General features: G+C 45.3%; 1 protein-coding gene across 9 annotated transcripts in view; it reads right to left on the reverse strand.

Annotated features, from left to right (window-relative positions):
- Positions 1–19,290, reverse strand: part of FAM168A (family with sequence similarity 168 member A) — a 222,045-nt gene that overhangs the window by 157,127 nt on the left and 45,628 nt on the right. For 4 of the 9 annotated variants that reach the window (XM_063327529.1, XM_063327589.1, XM_063327556.1 and 1 more), the window contains exon 2: positions 5,466–5,615. The exons of 2 other annotated variants lie outside the window; for them this stretch is intronic. The gene's annotated coding sequence lies outside the window, so the exon portion shown is untranslated. The remainder of the gene's footprint in view (positions 1–5,465; positions 5,616–19,290) is intronic. 3 more of the 9 variants (XM_063327536.1, XM_063327566.1, XM_063327546.1) reach the window with 1 other exon arrangement.

The raw sequence follows: 19,290 nt of genomic DNA on the forward strand, positions 1-19,290 counted from the left end.
CCCAGCTTTTAAATCCCTCCAGGGATGGCGACTCCACCACTGCCCTGGGCAGCCTCTTCCAATGCTTGACAACCCTTTCAGGGAAGAAATTTTTCCTAATATCCATCCTAAACCTCCCCTGGTGCAACTTGAGGCCGTTTCCTCTTGTCCCATGGTCTGTTCCTTGGGAGAAGAGACCGACCCCCCCTGGCTACCCCCTCCTTTCAGGGAGTTGCAGAGAGCGAGGAGGTCTCCCCTCAGCCTCCTTTTCTCCAGGCTGAACACCCCCAGCTCCCTCAGCCGCTCCTCACAAGACTTGTGCTCCAGACCCCTCACCAGCTCCGGTGCCCTTCTCTGGACACGCTCCAGCACCTCAATGGCTTTTTGTGTGGTGAGGAGCCCAAAACTGGACACAGCACTCGAGGTGGGGCCTCACCAGCGCCCAGTACAGGGGGACCATCACTGCCCCAGTCCTGCTGGCCACACTGTTCCTGATACAGGCCAGGATGCTGTTGACGTTCCTGGCCACCTGAGCACACATATATTTTTAAGAAGAGATGCAGCTACGACTCACATCCTAGACTCAGAGAAAGAAAAGACACCCTAACTGCGTCTTTCTGGCTGAGTTGACAGACAAAAAGTATTTTGGTTCGCTCTACACATACCTCAGGGCAGTATCTACGGCACACTTTAATATGCATTTAAACTCATCAATCAAAAGTAGAAAGTCAGTCCAGAGCATCTTGAAAAGTCTGGTGTCGGAGATCCTCTCTGCTGCCTATGTCCATAAATCTTATTAAAAGCCTTCCTTTGTTTTTAAATCAGTTCTTGACAGTTGATTTTTTTTCCTGGTTACGGGAAATGTCATCTTCTTAACGATGCCTCACTCCTCATTCCTCTAACAATTACTGTATATCAGCAGTATTGAGCCATAAAGAATCACGAAGCCGCTTTGTCAATAAAATAATTCCTCTACACCCCAAACTAATCATTGCGGGATGCTCAGGCTGATGTTCCTACCCTGACACTCGATTACAGTCCATCCCTGTGGCACACCATCCATCACGTGCCGCGGACAGGCAAAGGAGAGCGCAGTTTTCATCTGGAGAGCTGCAGCAGGTATGGGAAGGGACACAGCCCAGCTGAGGGACCCGCAGTCACAGGCCACGTGTGTGTGATTAGCCGGTGACTCCGACCGCCACGAAATAATGAGGCAAAAACATTAAAAGACGATTTTTTTAAGGGAACAGACGTGACTAAGAGAAGCATTTGCACAAATGCTGCTTAGGATGAAATGTTGGGTCATTAATAATTATAAATTTGTCACCTTATGCAGGGAAGACGTTTCCCTGTGTGATATGTTACAACATATGTGGGTACATCACAGAGTGGGGGTTCCTTTCCTTTCGCTGATACCTCCAGTATTGCGGTAGTGTTCACAAAGGAACAAAAATCACAAAATTGTAGAATGGTTCGGGTTGGAAGGGACCTTAAAGATCATCTAGTTCCAACGCCCCTGCATGGGCAGGGACACCTCCCACTAAAAATCTTCTCAGGAGGTGAAAATTCCCATGAAGCAAGGATGGGGAAAGTAATTACAGATCACATAGCCTTCCAAACCCTGCGATATTTGTGACTGGAATGGGAGAGAGGGCAGAAAGGGAATGCAACCATAATCCAACACGTTGCAGGACTTGGAACCATCTCAGTTGAGGTACGTTTAAGAGAGCCTTGCTGCTTCATGACTCTCAGCCCGTGTGTAAAGATGAAGGAGATACAGCTTAAGAGAAAGGCAAGTACCTCCATTCTCCACTATGGACCAAGAGTGTCCACGTTCCTGCTTCTTCCAATATACAGCAAGAGGTTGCTGGGCAAAACCAAAAGCAACAAGAGCAGAAGAAACACGTTGGAGGGTTCTGCTCTCGAGGCAGCCGCTCCCGCTCGCTGGAAGAGCATCCTTAGGAAATGCCCAAACATGTTGCCCACTCAGCGCACACTGCGTGATGTGGCACGGTGGAAAACACCGGTCCTATGACCGGCCCTCATAACCAAACCAATACACCCCACAGACAACATCAAGCCCACCGTCTGAATCAGAAACATGAACCACTGTCCTTGGTATCGCCATCATTACACTCTACCAGGAAAAAGGGACAGGCAACTCCTTTCACTCTGAAATAATCGTATGATGCCTCATAGGATCCTGGGACCTAATAGAATCATAAAATGGTTTGGGTTGGAACACACCTTTTTAAACCAACCTTTCCTGCTATGGGCAGGGACACCTCCCACCCGCCCAGCTTGCTCCAAGCCCCGGCCAACCTGGCCTTGAACCCCTCCAGGGATGGGGCAGCCACAGCTTCTCTGGGCAACCTGGGCCAGGGGCTCACCGCCCTCACAGCCAAGAATTTCTGCCTCAGATCTGATCTCAATCTCCCCTCTTGCAGTGGAAAACCCTTCCCCCTCGTCCCATGGCTCCCCTCCCTCATCCAGAGTCCCTCCCCAGCTTTCCTGGAGCCCCTTGAGGGACTGGAAGGGGCTCCAAGGTCTCCCCGGAGCCTTCTCTTCTCCAGGCTGAACCCCCCCAACTCTCTCAGCCTGTCCTCCCAGCAGAGGGGCTCCAGCCCTCCCAGCATCTCCGGGGCCTCCTCTGGCCCCGCTCCAACAGCTCCGTGTCTGTCTTGTCCTGAAGACTCCAGAGCTGGATGCAGTACATAATTTGGCTTAACAGAAACCACCTTCCATGTCATATGTTCTCTAAAACAAAATTAATTCTCCAAAACAGAGCTGGCAGTTTAAGAAAATTTAAGACCTATGAACAAAGGATTTGTTCATGCAGTAGAAAAGAAAATCACTAAATGATGTAGTCATGCCCCAACAGCAGAGAAATAACCATCACCTGCTGGCAAGAGGCTTCCCTTCCGCTCTGGATTGGGTGCATTCTCAGCCCAGCGAAGATCACCAAACGGACCCCACCAAACTGGCATAAATGGTCAGGAGACTAACGATCAGAAATTTTCCCTATGAGTTCAGAAACGTTGAGGTGAACGGAGCGCAAGTATAAAGTCCAGGCCCAGTTAACCACACGCCAAATTCCACTCACACACACGGTATAAAAACCAGACTAACGTAAAAGCACATTTAAAAATATTTACATCACACCAAACCATTAGACAGATAAGAGAGGTATTTTTAGATACACGTGGATTTTACACACACACAATGATTAACTACTTAATTGCTGGATTTGGGGGGAGTGGGGTACTTCCCAAGCAAGAAATAACCTAACCTCAGTGAACTAATTTAGGAGGTCGGGCACACACATGCAAGAGTTTAACTCCATTTCTTCTGCCTTTTGATTTCTGAACACTATTTACCACCATGTGTAAAAGGGGGAGGTTCAATCCAAGATGAAGACACCTGAAAAGTAAATGAGGTGGCTGACGAGGATCCCAAGCAGGGCAGTCACAGCCTGGAGAGCAACCCCGATCAACCTGAAGAGGACAAACAGCAGCTCGTCACCCAAATCTCCCCAGGCTCCATCAGTTCCAGTCTTGAGATCTCCAGGGACCGGGCTGGGAGCTCAAGACACCCAGCGCACGCAAAGCTTGAACTTCAATTTCTTAATCTGGAGCTGAACTGGACCAGGAGCCCCTTGGACCACAAGTTCTCTTTCTCATGCAAAGCCACCACTTAACAACATGTTCTCATTCAAAAAAAACAGCCCGTCTTCCAGTTCTCCCACCAATGCCAGTCCCGCTTCTCTAGTCTGAGCAATTCAGCCCCCGCCTCTGTTTTCTCCCCACCTCCCAACCCATCAAACGCACACCCTGGCCTCTGCCTCTCTCCCTTCTGCAGCCCTTGACCCTCTGTTTTTCAGGCCCAGAAAAAGCAGCTTAGTCCCAACTGTGTCTCAACCTGGAAGTAAGGCAGGTAGTTGGCAGAAAAAGGGTATAGGAGCAGCATAAAGGTCCTTTTTTTTTTTTTTTTTTTCCCTTTATCCTTTTTTCACGATATTCAACAAAAAGGGGAAAAGGGAGCTGGGAAAGGGGCCCATCGTTGTTGCTTGAGGGACAAACACAAGCAAGGACGAAGCAAAGCTTTTCTGAAAGGCTTGGTGCTTTCTGTCCCATCCCACCTAAAACAGGTTGAGGGTGAGATGAGGAAGAAAAAACAGCCTGATTTTCTCCATACCCAAAAAGCAGGCATCTAATCAGGGCAGGTTTTTCCCAAAGCAGGGCTGGAAGGCTGCAAAATATCGGGAGGATAAGGGTGCCAGCATGCCTTAATGTTCGATCCCGGCGCAGTGCAGTGGCTCCAAGCGCAGGGAGCACCCACCAGAACTCTTGCTGTCTGTCTGCATCTGGTTTTCAGCAAATCTGACTTGAGTAGGAGCAGAACACTCAGTGGGTATCCTGGCAGCTGACATTTAAAGTTCATGTTACTAAGCAAGCAGCAAAACATATAAAATGGAAAGAAAAAAAAAAAAAAAAAAAAGAGTCAACCCTGTTTTTTCCATACGCCTGCACAAGAAGAGCTGGATCGGGTCAGACTGACACTTCAGCCCAGTGTCTTCTCTGCAGCAAGAACCAAGCGTGAACACCCAGGGGCAAATTTCAGCGCAGGGCAGGCGTACGGTGACGTTCGCCCAGCGTACTTTTCAGCCCCTAACCGTGTGCAGCGCAGGGATTTCCTCAAGTGGCACGTTCGTATTTAATAGCTAGCCGTGTATCACGTTATACCACTATTATAACGTATTTGATTTTCTTATATATAAAGGCCTAGAGGGCTTGACCTGTTCAGGTCTCATAATGCTAGGCGCCATATACAAAACCAGAACCTGCTCCAATCCATTTACAGGCCACATTACACTGCAAAGTTTAAATTTTAAAAAACTGTTTCTAGCTTTTCCTTTATGAAAGGCTGCAACATAAACTATTAGAAAATAATTTGCCTGTCTACAGGCAAATGACAGAAATTTATACCGGGAATCATGGCTTTGCCAATCCACTGATTTTGACCCAGCCAGCAAACACATTTTTGTCTTCTTTTTAATATAAAACAAAATAAATTATTTACCAAGAAGATATTAAGACTAATAAACACTAAAAAAAAAAACCCTAACACTCACAATTCTTCATAGGAGCAACACATACCTGCTGTGTGTTCTACTCCAGTCTGCTGATCACCTTAGGTTTATTAACTTTATAAATCAACACAATAAAATACGCTAGACGTCCAGTGTTCCAGGAGTTTCAGCTTATGCATTGCTTGATGCAGAAATTACTTGCTTCGTTAAAAATGTGATGTAATTCTGTACCAAAGTTCATTCAGTACAAACAGAGCTCCAACCCATACCAAACACCAACGCTTTTCAACCAACACTTGCAATCTCCGTGGCATGGGAGTAGGGAAAAAGGTGTTTGGAGGAGTATCTAAACTCAAGCGCTACAGTTGAAGGGCACACAGAAAACATGAATCGATACCTCTTGGATACGAGCTTCCTTCGGATGGAGATAATCCGGAGAGGAGTCTGCCTACGGCTGCAGGGCAGTGAGTCTTCACAGCATTCCACAGCTCTGCAGCAGCAACCAACAGAGAGAAAGAGAGAGACCTGTGAGGCTCCGCGGGCAAACCTGTCGGAAAGAAAACACGGCTCTTTCTAGCAAAGAGTGGTCTTTATCTCCACTGGAGCAAAAGGAGGAATGGGGACACGTATGAAATGCAGGCAAAAAAAAAGGAGGAGCGATGGAGATGCAGGATAAGAGGAGGAGAGGGAAGGGAGACGGGAGCTGGCTACAAGACTGGCAGTCGCAAAAAAGACGGCATGATGCGAATGGTCTGTCACTCACATTTCGTTAGACAAACAGATACGCGTATTTACTGCACCTCTCCTACAAATAAACATCTCCATTCGCCTTCCCCTAAACATACCAAGGATACATTTTTCCATAAATAAAGGAAAAAAGACAGCAGAAATTCAACGTTTGCACCTTCAAATCAAGACCGAAAACCTTTCAGGAGCAATTTGCTACAGATCAGTGACTTTGGGTGGAAAACTCACATGGCGCGTCTTGCACAAAGCCTACATCAACTATGCTTTGCCTACGCTCTGCTGAAGAATTGCATCGAAGCTAAAAAAAAACAGCGCCAGGAGTGGATGAAATCAGAACCAGGGTCTTCTCAGCTTTCAAAAGGGAGAAAACAAAGTTCAAGCTTTCATTTAAATACTCAGTAACCGGCTATTTGTCAGGATTTGGGACTGAACAGGCCGAACAAAGTTTTACACGTTACTCCTACACCCTCCCTTCCCAGCTGACACAAAAGTTCAGAGAACTGAAAACGAAATACCTCCAAATAAAGTACAGCACGCAAAAAAAGCTCTCAAGCAGCTCCACATGCTTTATGCATTAGACAGAGGAACAGAAAACCTACTGTTCACAAACCAGGACCAGTGCTCCTTCTAACAGTTGTTTATTTTAATCAACCCAGTACCAAAAGGTTTACATTAAATATTTTTTCATTGCTTCTAACCACGGATCCAGTATTAGTTTACATTCACTCAAAAAACACTCTTGGGGAGAAAACAGGGCGCAGAAAGCGTCAAATCCAGTAAAATAACTGAGACTTTCTTTGGGAGGGCCGATCCACCCCACCTTTCCCTGCAGCATTACACCAAAAGGCCCTGCAAGCCCAGCAATGGAAACAACGTGAAATTGGAAACGAACGGGAAAAAAAATGATAAATCATAGAATCACGGAATGGTTAGAGTTGGAAGGGACCTTAAAGATTATCTAGTTCCAACCCTCCTGCCCTGGGCAGGGACACCTCCCACCAGACCAGGTTGCTCCAAGCCCCGGCCAACCTGGCCTTGAACCCCTCCAGGGATGGGGCAGCCACAGCTTCTCTGGGCAACCTGGGCCAGGGGCTCACCGCCCTCACAGCCAAGAATTTCTTCCTAGTATCTCATCTTCGTTTTTACTGAATCTTATTTTTTATTGAAGTTCCCAGAATTGCCAACTGCAGGCAACCACCACCAAACCGTGTGAGATGGCATCCTTGGAGAGAAGTCAAATCCCACCCTACTGATGCTCAAAGGTCCAGATAATCCCAACACTGTTGCTACCAAGAGCGTGAGCGCACTCAGTGAAACATCTCAGTAATATTCCCACCTGTTGTACGGGTGCTTGACTTCTGTATTTCCACCTTATAACAAGCATATTCATTGCTTGGAATTTAATCCTGGTTTTAGGCTGTTTTGACTTGCCTTTATGGTCCCCCAGTTCAAAGACACAACTCTAAAATACACGAGCAAAAATCTTTAGGAGAGAGAAGAAAGCTTAAGTGAATTCCAGCAGAAACGACGACTTGACAAATCTCATCACATCAAGCTCCGCAGTGGCAAATTAGTCTCTCTTTGAGCACATTCTGTACTCAAAGTAGCCTCGGTGCTTCGGGAGGTACCAAATATAACACGGCCCCGTTTTAACTTCCTTCCAGGAATACACACAGTCATTTATCAAGAAGACGTGGGCTGCAGTTTCAGTTCCAACAGCTTCAGTAATATTTTGTAAAATTAAACAAACGACTCCTTTTGTGGCAAGAAAGAAGCAGAAAATAATCTGGGTCCAAGCAAATGGGGGAGAAAACCACCTGCCCCAAGTCTTCCTCCACCCTTTAGCGATGCAATGCCAAGGACCCCTCGACAGCGACACCAGGGTCAACACCAACCATGTGGTCAATGATTCTTCTTTCCACCGCTTTTACACCTCAAATCTCAATACCTTCGCCGTTACAATTTCATTTAGCAGAGCCGGTTTGATAGCTAAATTTACTTCAAGTCCAAGTTTTGGAACATTTTTACATCTTTATACCTCGTACGGCCAAGGAAGTCAATAATCTCTGCTTAGCAAATACTAAAGGTTCCCCGGACGTGTCCAGCACCGCTGCGTGCGCTGAATACATGAGGGTTTCCAGGCACCACCTCGATTCAGCATGAGGACAGGACTGCAGCAACCTTTAATGCCAGGGAATTATCAGAAAGTTCACCTTTTGTTCATCTAAAGAGACGGAGAGAAGTACTGTACCCACCTCCCATTAACCTTGTCGGTGGGATCTTTCTTTAGCTGCAACAGCATCAATACCTTCTTGTATTGTGCTGCTACACAGACGCTCAGTAGAATCACCCTTTTAGGGGTTTTTTTTTGGTCCCTTTTCTAGTTTTTCTTGACCAGAAGTCAAAACGATTAGGTTCACAATAACTGGATGCCGCTACTGCAGAGAGAAGCTGTGATGAGCTGCACAGAGATGGAGGTTATCCAACTGCCCACACACCCGCGTCACCCTGAATGCCCTCAGTCACCCTGCAAAAAACAGCTGTAAATGCTCAGAATTTAAGAGAAACCATTCAAATGAGTCTTAACACCAAAGAAATATAGTTTCACTCGGGATCTTTCACTTCACTTGAATGTGTGAGAAGGTGCAAGACGTAAATGTAATTGAAGCTGTGTCAGATTCCTCACCGTACCTCTCTTGCTTCGTGCTGTACCCCCATCTCCTACCCCTCTTCAGCTGGACTCCTAGACTGCCACGTTCTCTAACCACAGCGATGCCATACACGCACAAAATGTAGACATTTGCAGAAATGCAGTCAGTCCCAATCAAGGCCTTCGAGTAGAAGTACAAAGATATTCAATAGAGAAAATAAAATATATTTTAAAGAGGGAAAACGTGACCTGTGAGGAGGGATTAGTTTGGAAAATTCAGGGAAATAGCACAACATCAAGAAGTTCAGAGATGCTGGGAGGGCTGGAGCCCCTCTGCTGGGAGGACAGGCTGAGAGAGTTGGGGTTGTTCAGCCTGGAGAAGAGAAGGCTCCGGGGAGACCTTATAGCAGCCTTCCAGTCCCTAAAGGGGCCTACAGGAAGGATGGGGAGGGACTCTGGATCAGGGAGTGTAATGATAGGACACGGGGTAACGGCCTCAAACTGAAAGAGGGGAGATTTAGATTGGATCTCAGGAAGAAGTTCTTTACTGTAAGGGTGGTGAGGCACTGGAACAGGTTACCCAGGGAAATTGTCAATGCCCCATCCCTGGAGGGGTTCAAGGCCAGGTTGGACGGGGCTTCGAGCAGCCTGGTCTAGTGGGAGGTGTCCCTGCCCAGGGCAGTTCAACTAGATGATCTTTAAGGTCCCTTCCAACCTGTACCATTCTGTGATTCTGGTAAGTTCTGCTGGCATGACCACGTTTATCAAGAGCGTGATCTGGGATTAGCCCCATGATGCCATCAGAGTCCCCCAGTACAGTGTTTGCTGTATCAGCTCTACCAGCAAACCTTGCTCCTCTGAAACCAGCAAGTGGAGAAACATCAGGCTCCCGCGGAAAGCTGAATACACCTGCAGAAGTCACCCCCACGCAGGACAGGAGCAGGCAGACAGGGAAGAGAAAAGCTTGCCTCTCTGTTGGTTAAAAATAATAAAAAAAAAAGCAAGCAAAGGGAATAAACTCATTTTGGTGCTGAAGACTATCAGGCATACAACGTATCGAGGGTGGACATTTAACTTGTAACACAGCATTTTTAATTACCCATCTAAAAATGCCAGGCAACGTGTTAAAAGTCCTTCAGTACACACCTGACGAAACTATGTGCTACTCCCTGAAGAGCTAGCGTGAAGCATCTAGAAATCAAAAGGAGCAGTTAACCAGCACACAAGTCCCTATCAAGTTACTGCTTTTTGGGGGAAGAGATTTAGGGAAGAAGAGGGCTCTCCTTATCAGTGTAATACTCTCTTTTTCCTGGTTGTCTCTGAGTCTAAACCAGGTTTATTGCTCCACCTATTAAACGAACCAAGAAAGAAAAGGGAGCAAAGACTTCAAGAATACAGAAAAAATCTTCCCCATGGGAGGCAGGCTGCCTTCTCCCACTCCCGCCACCCTGGCGAGCCCTTCCAGGCTCAGGTGCGGAGCTGCCAGAGGTACCGCCATCATCCCTCGGTACCACGGGACCCCAATGCTGATCTCAGATCGCAAGCTCAGGCAAGGCAAACACCGGTGGAAAGCTGGAATCCACCTCCTTTAGGAAACGTAGAGCACCAGTTCCCCCAGTTATTGAGCTGACAGCGTTACCATAGGCAGGACTGCCAGAAAAACTGACATAGTTTTTCCTGAAATGAAATATGAAAAGAAGACAAGGAGAAATATTCACTAACTAGAAAATGCTTTCATGCTTGGTGAGTGCTAGTGCTCTTTTTATTCGTTTTAAAGTTATGATCTGGGTGTTGGAGGGTCTGGAAGAGATGCTGGAACCTTCCTCATCCACCCATCCATCAGGCACACCCCTCTACGGGCTGGGGCACTGCCAGCCACCAACACCTGAGACCTATGAAGAAGGTACTTTGACCAGCTGAGATACATGAAGAAGACACCTGGATGCTTTATGGAGTTTGGGAGGCGCTTGTTTCTTGGTAGTGAGGGGTCCTGTTTGGGTTTTTTAAAGGATGTTGCTAAACCTTCTCTCATAGATTTGTGCCGCCTTTGCTTGTACACCAGATTTTTGCAAATGGAAAACCATCTCGGTTGAGTCAAGACTCTTCCAGCTCCTCCTTACTACGTTCAACTTCCTACCACCCCTTGTCAACTCCTTTTCTAGAGCCAAAGTTGCCCCAACTTGCTGAATAAACTCATTAACGCAGAATCCATTTTGCACAAGTTTCCCATTAACTTCTAATTTCCTAATTATTAGATTACATGCTCGAGCTTTTGAAGCAATTTACCTCTATCAAGTTGAGAAAAGAAACCTAGCGGGGTTCCTGCAGCCTACTCCCTAATGAAGTCCTCCCTCCCCTCCTATTTTCTTCTTGGTGCGAAAAAGTTTAAATCCCTTCACATTTCTCAGAATCACAGACTGGCAGGGGTTGGAAGGGACCTCTGGAGACCATCCAGTCCAACCCCCTGTCAGAGCAGGGTCACCCAGAGCAGGTGGCACAGGAACACGTCCAGGCGGGTTTGGAATGTCTCCAGAGACGGAGACTCCACCACCTCTCTGGGCAGCCTGTGCCAGGGCTCTGCCACCCTCACAGGAAAGAAGTTCCTCCTCATGTTTAGGTGGAACTTCCTGTGGTCAAGTTTGTGCCCGTTACCTCTTGTCCTGTCGCCGGGCACCACTGAGAAGAGCCCGGCCCCATCCTCCTGACACCCACCTTTACTGCAGCTACTCAGTAAGAAAACTTGTTCACAAATATCTTCATCCACTAAATGCGGTGTTTCAAGCAGGAAAACAATTCTTTTTCATTTTAATTCTATCCTCCCCTCCTAGGACCAAAATTTAGTTTGCTGCTTTTGGTTTAGCACCTACACCATTATGATGATCTTATTACAATTATTCTTCAAAAAGCGCTCTTTTTTACCCATTACTTTTGGTCTTCTTTCTATAAAATTGGACTCCAGAGGTAGGAGCTGAGTACACGGATTATAAAATAGATTAAGAATTAATTAGAACATGGTGATTAAAAAACCTGCCTTGGTAGATCGCAGATTGTTATGATAAAATAGTGTTAGCATAATTCATTTCAAAATACACTCCGCATCTACTTATCAAATGAAGATAAAAACATATCACTAAGTGTCTGACAGGCTGGAGAGTAAAAATCCAGCATTCTCCACTGAGAAAATAACTTTATTCAGTTGGACAGCACTGCAAAACTTTCCTCATGACCCAATTTTCCGTCTCAGAAACCTTCCGTACCGCTCGAGTCCCTCGGATTGCAGGGCCATCCATCAGGACACTCACCGAGCCTGGGATTTTTGAAGGAAGAGAAAAACATGAGCTAAAAATCCAACTGGATGAGGGCTAATGACGCTTGTCCAGAGCCAGGCACCTTCCTTTTAAATCCTGTTCCACAACGTTTGGTGTTTAACCCTCTGAGTATCCAAACCCAGCAAAATGGAAAAGATCTTCTGGGCTCCAATAAATAAAATTAAATTGGCTGAGATTAGTGAATAAACGTCCCTCGGGGCAGCAGGGAGGGCTGACGCTGAGCTTGCGTAGCCTCGTACATCGGGCTTGTCTTTGTATCAAACACGTTTCTAATTCCACCAGGAAAAATTCGTCAAAAGTAGATGTTGAAGTTATTTACCTCCCGTTTTCATCAATTTTTCAAAATCAGTTCTTCAGGTATTGATTCTAGATTAGTTATTCTCACTTGTGCAATTTATATATTACAAGACACTTAGAGGTTTCTAAGTCACAGACGACTTTGTAATCAAAAGAAAACAATTTAATTAGCTAAGATTAGTGTTAATTGAAGGAAACAATTTACTGCACTACTGACAATACTCAGTCTTCGGAAAGTTTCAGTATTAAAAAACCATACGCAGCCATCATCTTAAAAAATAAAATTAAACCTTTCAGCGACAGCAGCCTCAGTTTGACCTTTACCTCTATTTAAAAAAAAAAAAAAAAAAATCTAAGAAAAACACGCAAACACAAGCCTCCCCATCATTATAAAAGAGGGATTAATGAGAAGATGACAGAATCTATTTAGACGTTAGGAAAAGCATTGACAATGTTTCAGTCTGAAGTTCCTTCAGCCACCTTTACTCCCACAGTGAATATAATTAAAGGCCTATGACTTAAAGGCAATAATAAAGGGTGTGGTATTGATTTGGGAGCAAGGAGATACCGTAGAGAGGATACCAGAGATAGCTGTTATAGAACCTAACACATTTAGTACCTAAATTAAGGAAGAATAGGGCAAAATGTTGATGAATATACACAAATTAGCTGGAATGGAGCCGAGTTCAGTTCTTCTCAGGGCACGTTAAAAAAAAAAAAAAACAAAAAAAAACCAAAAACAAACCTTGAGAAACCAGAGGTATTGGCAATAAAAAACATTAGGTGAGATCCACCTGGAGGAACTGGAAGCCAAAACATCTGTGAAAATACCTAGCAGGAAATAAAGGCATGGAAAGAAATAATTTCGGAAGGCAGAAAACACGGCAGGAAACCGCAGGGACGTTACTGGCTGGAAGCGCCTTCCCGTCTTTTCCTCCCCACAAAAATTGCCAGTCACCTTTGTACCAACACGACTGCTACGGAGCTGTACAGCAAACCAGATTAGAGATCTGATCTGGGTTAAAAATAACTTTTTTTTTGCTGTTCACTGCTCTGTTTTCCCATCTGGCCCTTCGCATAGTTGTACCAGCACAGTTAAGGCAGCCCAGCAATGGGAACAGGCAGCAGAGGAGGAGCGAAACTCCCAAGAAAAATACTTCACCCCGAAGGAAGAAAATAAAAGGCGCAGCCAAGAGAATGTGCACCAAGAGAAAAGGGCAGAACAAGTAGAAATTCACCCCTGGTCACCCCAGATGCCACAGCACGTTGGTGGTGCTCGGGGGAGAGAGGCCACCAGGACTGCTTGCATCTCCTGAGCTTGCTTCTGCCAAGAGCCGGGCAAGCAAAGACCCATCCCTGGCACTCGTCCTGTCCAGCTGGTGGAACCAGGTTGGGGGTCACCAGCCATGGCTTTGGGCAGTCTAGAGGAGAGTTTTTGGACAAAGAGGGTGAAAAGGGACTGGAAGCAGCACAGGAGCACGCACACATGTTTCACTAGAAACCTCACGGGCATCCACGAAACCTCAACGTCAAAATACACAACTCAAAATCTCACATGCAACGAGTCTCTAAAATTAAAGGGTTCTGTAAACCCAGAGTGTTAAATATTACACAGAGGAACCTTTTTTTTTTTACATACAGGATACAAGTGTGAAATCGAGACGTAAGAAAAGCACGGAAGTCATTAAAACTGGCAAAGCTGGGCATCATCCTTCCTCCAGGAACATCCTGTTGTCTCAGCTTGCAAGAAAGACAAGTGTCTGACGTCGGTATTCATCTGAGTATCACCCCGGCCACACCTCCCTTTTTCCACCATTTCTTCTACTATATCGTTAGAATTGCTTTCCCGCTTGAAGGATGCCCTATCAAGGCTAGAAGGGCAGAGCGAGATTAGGAAAAGCAGCAAATCCCATCCCCGTTTTTACTCACTCACCAGTAACTGATTAAAAAAAAAAAAAAGCCTAATCCACTGGAAAAATGGAGGAGTTGCTTTTAGAGCCAAAGATTGGTAAAAGGACAACTGTTACCGAAATATCGGCAGCGGTTTTGCCTGTGCGGCTCAGCTCCCTGTTGAGCTCTGGATTTCAGCGCCGGAGAGGATTCAGGTGCAGAGCCGGGAGCCGACACAGGATGGGTGGACTCAAGGTATTTGAGTCATCCGCTGTAATCTCAACTCACATCAGCAGATAAGAGAAACTTAAACCAACAAAGTGAGATCCGGTTTGCTTTTATAGCTATATCTCTTAAAAAAAAAAAAAAGACTAATTCTTATAAGGCCACTCTTTCAAACATGCCGTTTTACAAAGAAATGTTGCTTTACACAACATTGGCTACATTTCGTGATCTAGAAAAATACACATTGGAGAAAAATGCACTCATTCTTGATTTTCACTTTACTCTGTTTAGAATAGAAAATGGCATTACGTTCTTGTCTAGTTTATTAATCTACAGTTTATACAATCCGTCTTTGAAGAAGGTTTTTCTTAAATCTCCAAACTATCAGAATAGTTAGGCTCAACACACTGCCTAGCAGCAAAGTGTGGGGAGACAGGTGCTACCCTCAAAAGAGGATAGAGGACCAAATAAAGGACTAATTAAATAAGCCAGGGACACACAAGTCCCCAGGACCAGACAGAACATATCCGAGGACGCTGAGGAAGGTGGCCAATATCTGTGTAAGGCCCTTCCCTATCAAATTTGAGGGATGACAGCAATCCTACCCCGATCGCCTCTGGCAGGGGGATGACCAGCTCTGTGTATGATAAGAGCACAGAGGGTGGGGCACTTACCATGGCTTTAGCAAGGTTTTCCACATGGTTTCCCACCATTGCACCATTTCTACCTGTCCTGAAAACATTCCAGGCTAGGTTGGATGGGGCTCTGAGCAACCTGATCCAGTTGATGTCCCTGCTCATGGCAGGAGGTTGGACTAGATGGCCTTTAAAGGTCCCTTCCCCCCTAAACTATTCTACGATGCTACGATCTCCCACCATTATACCCTTGTAATCTATCCATTCCCTTTATAGCTCCCCAATTTGGCTACAAGGTGCATGGAAAATTGTCTGGGCTGCAGACTGGAAAGGTGGCTGTCCAAGGCCCAAAGTCCAGCTGGGTGCTTGGTTCCATGTGGCATCCCTCAGGGATGATAGTGGGACCAATAGTTTTGAACAGCTTTCTCAATGACTTTGTAGACAGGATAGAAAACATTTTTGAAGCTTTTGAAGTACTTTTGAAGCTTCATCTGAAATAGTAGCTCTTGGAAACCAACAGTACTGGGGTCCCCAATACAAGAGAGTCCAATGGAAGGCCATCAAGATGGTCAGGTGGCCAGAGCACATGAGGAAAGGCTGCAGGACATGTGTGTTTGTAGAAGAGATGGCTTTGGGAGTCCTCCTTGGAGCCTGCAAGTACCTACAGAGAAGACAGAGACAGACTCCTAGAGATGCACAGAAAGGCAACAGGGACAAGTGCCAGCAAGGAGAATTCCAGCTGGGTATAAGGTAGAAACGAGTTCATATTTGGGGTTAGACAGCAGTGTAAGGGGTGCCCAGTGAGGAGGTCCAACCTCCATCCTTGGAATATCCTGATCCAGCAACCTGGTCTAGTGAAAGATGTCCCTGCCCATGGCATGGGCGTTGGACTAGATGATCTTTCAAAGTCCTTTCCAACTCAAACCATTCTGTGACTGGGTTTTAGAACCTGGTTTTCATTGATGCTCCTTTAACATGCCCAAGCGATGTTGGATGAAGTCTCCCAGTGGAGGCATGTCTCTTGGGAGAAATGCAGTTGTTTCCAGCAAAGACAGACATGCTTTCCAAAATAAGACATTTATTTGTCAAGCAGAACACTCTATTTAGGGACAGAGAGATAAAACAATAGAACAAGACCTGCACACACCTCTCCTGATGGTTTTATCCATCCTTGGTCCTGTCCTGTAAAGCCAACTAACAGCTTGTAGTCAAGCCCCAAAACAAAATCACAGGTTATGAACAGACCTTGATCTCTTCACATTGATTTGCTAATACAGCTACACAAGGCAGAGGTGTGATCTTTTCTCCGCTGTCCTCATGACAACAAAAACACGACAACAAAATCAATTTGCAGATGGTTGTATCGACAAAGAGTCTTCTTGCTGCGGTTATTTCCATTTGAAAATCCAGCTAAGCTACAGGGATGAAATCATTGTTTTACCAATATAAGTTATCATAGAATTGCCTAGGTCGGAAGGGACCTTTCAGATCATCTAGTTCAACCATGTCTTGACCAAATGATTTTGCCAGCAACGCTTTTGTCTCTAGAAACTACAGTCCTGCTGTCCCCTCTGTCTTGGGAGAAGGAGTTCTGGTCAAAAAAGTGGCTCACAAAAATGATTAATTTTTTTTACTTATCCGTAAAGTTTCCTAAAGCAACAACTGACTGTTCATCAGATCTTTTGTCTTCTGTTATACCCGAACCATGCACATATCGACATACTTGAGCAGCATCCCTGCACTGATACTTATTCAAGTGATTAATTAAGCTAGCTAAATAACGTTAAGGTGGGTGACCGCTCTTCTGTAAAGGTGTTTCCAAAGTTCACCACAATTTTTCAAGGACTTAATACTTATCTTTTCGATAACAAACTCCTTTTTTTAAATAAGCTTAAAAGCAATTAAAAACAAGTTAAGTCAACACTTCTTTCACTAGGGTCTATTAAGCAATTGTTTCGAGCAATCCCAATCTCTCCTTCCTTTGGAAGTCATGAGCAATTTCTGTCTTAGACTTCATTTTTCTTCCCTTGATTCCCTTTGCCACGCAGAGGGACACAGATATTAGCGTAGCAATGCCAGTGAAAAAGCTGGTCAAAACTTAGAGCGATAACCACCAGTTCTTAAAGAAGTCATAGGAGCGTACATGCAAGTATTTCACCTTCTTGAATACTGCAGATGGATAAAAAAAAAAAATCTTGCTTATATTAGAGAAAAATGAAAAGCTTTCTTCCAGCCCTGTAACAGCTTTTGTAAAGGACTTTAATCATCTACTCTTCCACCACTGGCCAATCCCAGCAAAGACCGTGCCTAATAGCACTCTAATCCTTACCCCACACAATTCATTTCTCACAATCAGGTCAGGTCACTAAGCAGGCCAGAAATTATCCGTTATTAATTATTTAGTAACTGTGGAGTGCTGAGTTTCACCATTTTCAGTAATGCCATTTCCTAAGTTTCTAGTGTGTCACGGTACTCCTGAACTTCCGCATCAACTCTAATAAATCCATGCACTCATTCCAAATGACTCCAAGTTGCTCTCAGTAGTTCTTCCACGCCACTGTCTCCACTCCAGTTGTCCTCCTCTGTCCCACCCTAGACCCCCTCTCTACCGTACACCTTCCACCTGCTCCTCTAGGTTTTGCCACACTGACTCCTACTTTGAAGACTACAGTTGCACAAAAAATGCAGACTTTCCTCCAAACAATTCCTAAAAATGTATCTTTTACCCATTCTCCTTTACACAATAGCCAGTTTTTCCACTCCCACGTTTTCTTCTCATTATATTATCTTCTTCCATTTACAATCATAGAATCACAGAATCGCCATGGTTGGAAGGGACCTTTCAGATCATTGAGTCCAACCATCAACCCAACACTGACAAAACCACCACTACCCCATGTCCCTCAGCACCACGTCTGCCCAGCTTGTAAATCCCTCCAAGGATGGGGACTCCACCACTTCCCTGGGCAGCCTCTTCCGATGCTTGGCAGCCCTTTCAGGGAAGAAATTTTTTCCTAATATCCATCCTAAACCTCCCCTGGTGCGACTTGAGCCTGTTTCCTCTTGTCCCATCACCCGTTCCTTGGGAAAAGAGACCAACCCCCCCTGGCTACCCCCTCCTTTCAGGGAGTTGCAGAGAGCGAGAAGGTCTCCCCTCAGCCTCCTTTTCTCCAGGCTGAACACCCCCAGCTCCCTCAGCCGCTCCTCACAAGACTTGTGCTCCAGACCCCTCACCAGCTCCGGTGCCCTTCTCTGGACACGCTCCAGCACCTCAACGGCTTTTTTTGTAATGAGGGGCCCAGAACTGGACACAACTTCCCTAGGGAACTTCCCTAAAACACAGCTTCCCTAGGAAAGGGCTATGTCAAATTTTGTGCAAAGCGCATACTGAAATTAAGCAATATATGAGGGATTTTTTTTCTCTCTTCATTGACTACAGTGAGGAATATTCCAAAGCAATAGCATGCAACAGCCAGCACCAAAGCATATCATCTTCTGCTCAAGCGCCCTTGATGTGTACCCTCTCTCAGAGAAGCTACAATTCATCTTCAAACAGCCCTGAAAATGCGCCTGCAGAACATATTCTGAGCCAAGCTTATTACCCAGCCCATAGCTATCTAATTAAGATACCTACATAGTCTCATCTTCACAGTATCTAACCACAAAATAAAACCCACCCAATAACCCATCTGAAGTATTTTTCTTTATAACATTTCTGCAAGAGAGAATGGCACCGGTGCCCCTCTTGTACAGATAAGAAATAAACCATATTACATAGACTGCAGCCTAATCCCTCAAAGATATTTAGAAGCTCAACTCCCACCAAACCAATGAAGTTAAATTCCTAAATTCCTCTGCAGATCTGGGCACCGGAGAAATACAATATTCTCCTTCAGCTGGGTATTTCACGTTCAATTTTTGTTGCGTGTTCTGGAGAACCTCCAAATGTGCCAAAGCCTCCAAACACACCACGACCTCCAAACCGTTGCTTCCAAAATGTCTTTCCTCCCGCCGTTACCGTGGCGGTTTCAGTTCATGCCGTTTGGTAGGGGTGAAAGGTTCAGCCATTTCGTGCTTTCAGCAATCATAACTCCATTTTATTTCACGCACTGCAATGAGTGTTTTGCCCTTAGTTTGGCAGCTTTTTATACCATATAATAACAATTAACTCCCTTTGGCACAATTTATATGAATCATTGATTTAATACAGATAGCTAGGAAAAAAAAAAAAGACCTATTAAGTCATCTAAATGACCCTACCATCACCGCTGGATTGTTCCCGGCAGCACACTTTCCGTGCTTGTTTTAAATGTGCTTGCCACAGCACAAGTACAAAAATTGTCTGCAAAGCAGAGACATGTTTCACTAACATATGCTTTAAGTCAACACGGTGTTGGAAATCTTCAATTTATGACTAAATGTTGCACTGCACTTTTATTCCTCCAAATA

The sequence above is a fragment of the Chroicocephalus ridibundus genome, chromosome 1 (genome assembly GCF_963924245.1).
Source record: "Chroicocephalus ridibundus chromosome 1, bChrRid1.1, whole genome shotgun sequence".
Taxonomy (NCBI): Eukaryota; Metazoa; Chordata; class Aves; order Charadriiformes; family Laridae; genus Chroicocephalus; species Chroicocephalus ridibundus.